Genomic DNA, 7094 nt, shown 5'->3' with positions numbered 1-7094 from the left:
AGGGAAAGGAGGAGCATGAATCATGTAACCATGTTAAAAATGAATATTAATAAATGTTAAAAAAAAAAAAAGGAAGTAGTCCGCCCTCATGACCTTCACATTTGACATAGAATTTGAAGTACAGAAAGGATAATTTTGCCTCCCTTCTTCAGGGGGAACAGAGGAACAAGATAGATAGATAGATAGATAGATAGATAGATAGATAGATAGATAGATAGATAGATAGATAGATTCTACCAAAAGGAAACTAGACTAGGATTATCAAAATAGGCAAAGGTAAGAAATGAGATTATTGCTCCTTCCCACATTTTTTTATTTTTCATATGGATGCATTCCAGAAAATAAATCTTAACTATTCTGAACTCTCTTCTCTGGAAAGAATAATAGCCCCTAGATGTAGTTCTGTGTGTTTGTGTGTGTCTATCAGTCTATCTTTCTGGCTTTTTTCTGACTCTCTTCATTTCTCTCTCTCTCCTTCCATCCTTTCCTCCCTCATCCTTCTTTATCTTTCCCTCTATTTGTTTCTTCCTTATCTTCTCCATTCCATTTTTCTCTCTTTCTTTGTGTTTATATATATATATATATATATATATATATATATATATATCTGTCCCTCTTTTTGTCACTTTCTTTTTCTTTGTCTCTCCATTTCTCTCTCTCCTTCTGTCTTTTCTCCCATTTCCCCACTCTGTCTGCCTCTTCCTTTCTTTGCCTTTCATTCCCCACCCTCTGAGATATGCCTTGACCTTGTGTCAAGGTATACCCAAATATACAATTCCAGTTATACAAATGATGTGTACACTCTTATTCCATCCAGTCTATAAAGATCCTTGTGGACCTATACCCTTAATAAATTATATTCTTAAAACATAGAAGGTATTCTTGATGCATTTACAAGTTTGTCCTGAGATAGAAATTCTCCCAAAGTACATGTTTTTATAAGCCCTCAATAAGTACCTCTGTTTATTGTGCTGAAGAGTTCACAATGTCACCATTTCCCATGGGGCCTCAGCCTATCATTTTGTCCTGCTGGCCTGTTCTTGACAAGTACTGCCTGGGAAGAGAACTCTGTTTCAATACAAAATCTCTTCCTGGTGCACATAAGCCCTGAAGGAAATCTTTGCAGTACCTGAATGCTCATAAAGATCAACCAAAGTCATCAAGAAAATGTAAAATTGTATAAAATTCAATTCAGCAAATATGTGGTAAGTCCTTACATTGTACACTGCTCTGCATTTGAGGATTAAGACATAGTTCCTGCCTTAAATGGCTCCTTTAGTAGGAAACCCCTCAAGATAATCATATTAATTGATTAAGTTTCTATATGTTTTTTCCAAAAAAAATTGGACAAGATTTTATAAACCTCAACATGTATTTGAAGGAATGGTCTGAATTATTGTGAGAAAAATTGCTCAGTAGTTCTTCCAGGGGAAGAAGAAGAAAGGAAGCACATTGAAGTTTCCATTGGTTTTAGGAAGACTATCTGATCAACAGATAACTTAAAAGTTTGCCAAGGAATTAGCACTTATTATCTGGTAACAGTAATAATCACTGGTATTGATATAGCAATTTAGAAATAACAACTTATTTGGACTTCATAACAGAGGTAGGTGCTATAATTATTCACATTTGCAGATAAGGAAACTGAGGCAGACAATGTTTTAAGCAACTGGTCCTGAAGTGTCTGAGGCCAAATTTGAACTCAGGTCCTCCTGCTTTCAAGTTTTGTCCTCTGTACCACCTAACTGCCTTTATGATCATGAATCTGATGACCAATTGATCTTCATGCCAATTTGATTGAGGGTGGGGTTGGTGAGTAATTACTATGGCTTTATTAACCTACCTTTTACAGATAACAAACTTGAATCTCAGTGAGGGTAACTGAATTTCCACAAGCCACACAACTAATTGTCCGGGGACAGAATTTAAACATAGAGCTCTCTTGACATCAAGTTCAGCACATTAGAACCAAGCAAATCTAATGGGGTAGGAGAGAAGCTAGAGTTAAACTAGCTCTTATTATTATTATTATTATTCAGATTAAACATTAGGAAAGGTCTTTACTACATCCTAGAAGAATTGCCAAGGTCCATTATCAATCAATCAATCAGCATTTATTAAGTATCTACTATATGCTGGATGTTTTCAATCTCTTCTTGACTGAAAATTTTTGTTTTAAAGAAGATGGATATCCCTTCAGTCAATTAGTCAAGAACCTATTATATGTCAAATGCTAAGAAATGGGGATAGATAGATAGATAAATAGACAGATAGAGACAGATGGAGACAGACAGAGAGAGAGAGAGAGAGAGAGAGAGAGAGAGAGAGAGAGAGAGAGAGAGAGAGAGACAGAGAGAGAGACAGAGAGAGAGACAGAGACAGACAGACAGAGACAGAGACAAACAGACAGACAGACAGACAGACAGACAGACAGAGAGATTAAACTCTGTCCTGACAGAGCTTCTATTTTAATGAAGAAGACTCAGATTGATCTTAGTGATGCTTTCCTTGGAAGCAGGATGATTGCCTGCCTAGACCTCATGGTAAAATACTTCTTGATTTGCCTTACCCTAGTAAATAAGGCAAACTCAGAAAAAATAAAGGTAGAAGTATTTTAATTAGCACTCCAAAACATCAAGCAGTTGGGTGCGACCCAGCAAGTATTTCAATCTGAGTGCTTTTATAGACAAGAGAAAGCAACCTCCATATAAGGACAAAAGTATGATGATTGGTTGTTGTTATACTTCATCCTGTCTTTCTAATAGGACCTGTGACAACACAGATGATGTCTTGACTCACGTGTGAAATTGAACTTAAGTGAGGAAGAGTTATATAAAGTCGGCAGCCTCTCTCTTGTGGCACTACAAAAATCAGGATGATGTGGAATAGATCAGGATGCAGTGAATGACTTTGGCCTCATTGATGTCTGACCATCAGAGCTCCATACTTCATCTGCCTTTATGGCCACTGGAGCAAATTGTTCTCATCAACCCATTCTGCTCCAGAGAAGTCTTCATATGCTTGGGGTGGACAGGTCTCATAGAGATGGGTTTGGTGCCACCTCCAACTCTTCCCCATGTCTCAGTACACCTGTGCAAGGGTATTTCCAAAGAGCCCTCTCCTGTAAGCCAGATGTACATAAATACCAGTGATTCCCAAAGTGGGTGCCACTGCCCCCTGGTGGGTGCTGCAACGATCCAGGAGGATGGTGATGGCCACAGGTGCATTTATCTTTCCTATTAATTGCTATTAAAATTTAAAAAAAATAATTGCCAAGGAGCTAAGTAATACTTTTTCTGGAAAGGGGGCGGGAGGCCAAAAAAGTTTGGCAACCACTGATACACAAAGTCCAAGCAAATTTTAAACCTGGCGTCACTAAGACTTCCTCTGCAGAAGTGGTTGGCTTTGCCTACTTCTCTAGAAGTTCCTTCCCTTTCTCTAATGGTATGACTCATTCATTTCCCTTATTGTTCTTTCAATGTTCTGGTCCCAGAAAACTGTTTAGTAGATTCAGAGAAATCTGATTTGGATATGGAGGCAGCAAACCTGTTGGGTCCCTATCCTTAATAGTTTTCTGTTGGGAAAGGTAAATTGTTTCAACCTACTACACTAGGAAAAAGTCTTTAATTGGGCATGGAAGTAGGACATATCTGCCTAGTTTCAAAACAAAACAAAACAAAAACAAGCTTAGCCTATAGAATTTCATATGGTTTAATCTTCCTTCCCAAAATAACTTCTCTGTCATCATCTAATCCTGTTGCAGAGAATGTTGAGGGCAAGGATATATTTTTCTTTTGATCTTTACATTCCTAAGTGTTTGGCATAAGGTAAATAATAATAAATAGCAATTATTAAATTAATGTAATGATTAAATTTAATAATTTCACAATAATTACATTAATAAACATAATGGTAAATGCTCATTGTTTAGTTGACCTATAATCGATAGAAGTGATGACAGTTCTGACTTTTTAGAGGAATTTACTTACCCATGTATCTATCTATATATTTGTTTATTTGTATATGTGTGTAGAAAGGTTGCATCCAGATCTAGATATCTTTAAAATAGTTCTATTGTCAAGACCTAAATCCCATGCAAAATTGAAAACAGAGTCTGAACACATTCCAGCAAGTGGGAGAGCTCAAGTAATCAAAAGCTATCTTAGCTCATAGTGGACAAATCTTCGCCTCAGTACAGACTAATTTTCTTGTTCACCTCCTGTAGGTGGCTCAGGAAAACAGCTCTCTGTAATAATAGATAAAAGGCATACACAACTTGTCATTCTGTTCCTGAGCTCAGCTCCTCCAGGAGCTGCCAAAGGGATGTTTTCAGAGTTTTAGCCACAGCTCCTGTTTGCAGAGAAGCCAGGTTTCGGCTCCCATGGGTCTAAGCCACAATATCACTGCCCAAACCTGAAGCTGTGAAGACAGAACAAGAACCATCTTTAGAAGAAGGTGAAATAGAGCACCATGGAGAAAAACATGATTACGCAATGATCTTTCAACACTGATTTCCACTGCTGTCCACTTTCTGTCTCAGACTAACAGGTGGCTAAAGGGACTTGGGTATAAATACCCACCAACTAAAGAACCATACTAAATGAGGTAGGTAAAGTCATATTTTAAATGTGACCAAATCTGGGAAGAGAAAAGCAGCTTGGGAACCTTTGCCAATTTTATGCATGTTTCGCTGTATTGTAGATGGCACCCTAGATTTAGTGGTCTATCCATATTTCCATCCATACACATTTAACTCCATGACTCTGAATGGAAATATTGTGATGAAATGTTTTATTATGAGCCTTTAATAAAATTCATCAATTATAGTCCATTTTTACCTACCCTGAACGATTCGAATTCTACTTTACAAGAACTGTTCAAAATGACACTTGCTTATGCATGAAGATCCATGAAACACTCTGAGCTCGTTGAAAGAACATGGAATGAAGAAGAAGCTAAAAGAGTGCCTGACTTCCACAGTTGTGATTTTAGTTAAATAAGGAATTCTTGGATAAATTAACTCCCTCTACCAAAGCAAGTCAAAACATACCCTACACTTTATTTTTTTAAATCCTTAACTTCTGTGTATTGGCTCATAGGTGGTAGAGTGGTAAGGGTGGGCAATGGAGGTCAAGTGACTTGCCCAGGGTCACACAGCTGGGAAGTGTCTGAGGCTGGATTTGAGCCCAGGACCTCCCATCTCTAGGCCTGAAACTCAACCCACTGAGCTACCCAGTTGCCCCTACCCTACACTTTATAGTTGTTTGGGTCTCTGGGAAATTAAGTGACTTGAACCCAGGTCTTCCTACCTTGGAAGTCAGTCTTCTGGTCAAAAAAAAAAAATATATATATATATATATAATAGCTAGAGGAGAATTAATGGGGTGGGGGAAGGGGAAAGGCGTTACGAGATGGGGAGCAGGAATAGTTTCATATAACAGGTGATGATGGAGCTGAGCTTTGAAGGAGATTAGAGATTCCAAGAGGCACTGGTGAGGTGAGGAGGGAATGCATTCCAGGCATGGGGGACATCTAGTGCAAAGGTACACTACTTACTATTATGATCTAACAAAGTTTACAAAATCAATTTATTCCCTAATGAGAGGGTTCTATGAGATGTTGAGGGTTTGGGGAGTCTGGAAGAAGAGGCTATTGGTAAAAGAGTAGGAAGGGAATTCTCTAGAAAAACAAAGGAGAGAAAATGTCAAAAGCAAATCTCACTGTGAGGAAGTTATAGCAAGAGTGTTGTCATCGCCCTCCACTTATCATCAGAAGACATGTCTAGATGCTACTTCTACCACTTACTACTTGGGTGACCCTGGACAAGCCATCTTAACAATCTATAACTACATTTCCCCAATTGAAATAAGACGAAGATGGATGTTTAGGAAATGGCTCATATTTGGAAGCTTACTGGTCCTACAGAGGTGCACTTTTCTCTATGCCAAGTAATGCCTCTCCTTGTCTAGGACCGTAGCTATATGTATAGCCTGAGGTCCTTTTACAAACTTATATTCTAAATAATAGTAAAGTACATTTTCCTTGCCACAATAGCCCCTGAATTTTGTCTAGAATCAGCCTTGCAGATGGAGAATACTTTGGAGAAGAAACTGATGCCTCCATATCTTCCCCCTTCTCTCTGGCAAGAGCTCTCCTGTATGCTATGTTTTTGTTAAATATTATAAAATAAATCAGCATTTATTACATTATATTTAAAGGAGTATTCTTAATAATAATTCTATCCCATCAATGTTTATTATGCACTTTGTAGGAAGAGATATGCTAGCCTTTGGAGATACAAGAATGAAAACCACCTTAAGTCCCTGGTGAGCCAATGCAACATAGAGGGATAGGAGAAGCACGTCTAAGAAGAGTTCTGGCTTAATGGAGAATGTGAGAGTTTGTAGAGGAGGAGGGTCACTTCTAGTAAATGACCTCTAATTTCTGTCTACTCTCGATTCATCTTGTATGTCCCTGTTTTTTACACATTATACTCAAATCGTCTTCAGGCTAACCGTCCTCCATCCATTCAGCTGCTGATACTTTTGTATGGATTCCAGTTTCCATTGTACTAAATAAAATACGATGCCCTAAGTCAAACACAAGACTTTGTGTGAGTCTGCACAGGGCAGGAAATAATGATACTATTAACCTCTTCATTATCAACCATAGGTCTCTGCTGATACAACCTTCCATTTCAATTCTCATCTCTGCCTCCTGGCTTTCCTGGCTTTGTTCCACTCCCAACTAAAATCCCACCATCCACAAGAAGTCATCTTCATCCCCCTTCATTCTTCTCTCCATTGACTGTTTCCAATTTATCCTGCATTTTGCCTGTAAATAGTTTTTTTTTTTCCTTTTCTTCGTGTCTTCTGTCCCATTATATTGTGAGCCCCTCAAAGGCAGTATGAAAGAGAACTCAGGACTATCTTAATGGCTTTCTTTGTATCTCTGGGATAAACATGATACCTTGGCACATAGTAGGCATCTAATAAATGCTGATTGACTAACTGGATAACAATTGCTCTTTAGAAGGTCATGCACATGATTAATCACTTTGAATAGCTAAAACCCACATATACTTTTTTCCCAAA

The sequence above is a fragment of the Gracilinanus agilis genome, chromosome 4 (genome assembly GCF_016433145.1).
Source record: "Gracilinanus agilis isolate LMUSP501 chromosome 4, AgileGrace, whole genome shotgun sequence".
Lineage (NCBI taxonomy): Eukaryota > Metazoa > Chordata > Mammalia > Didelphimorphia > Didelphidae > Gracilinanus > Gracilinanus agilis.
This window is presented reverse-complemented; position numbering follows the sequence as displayed.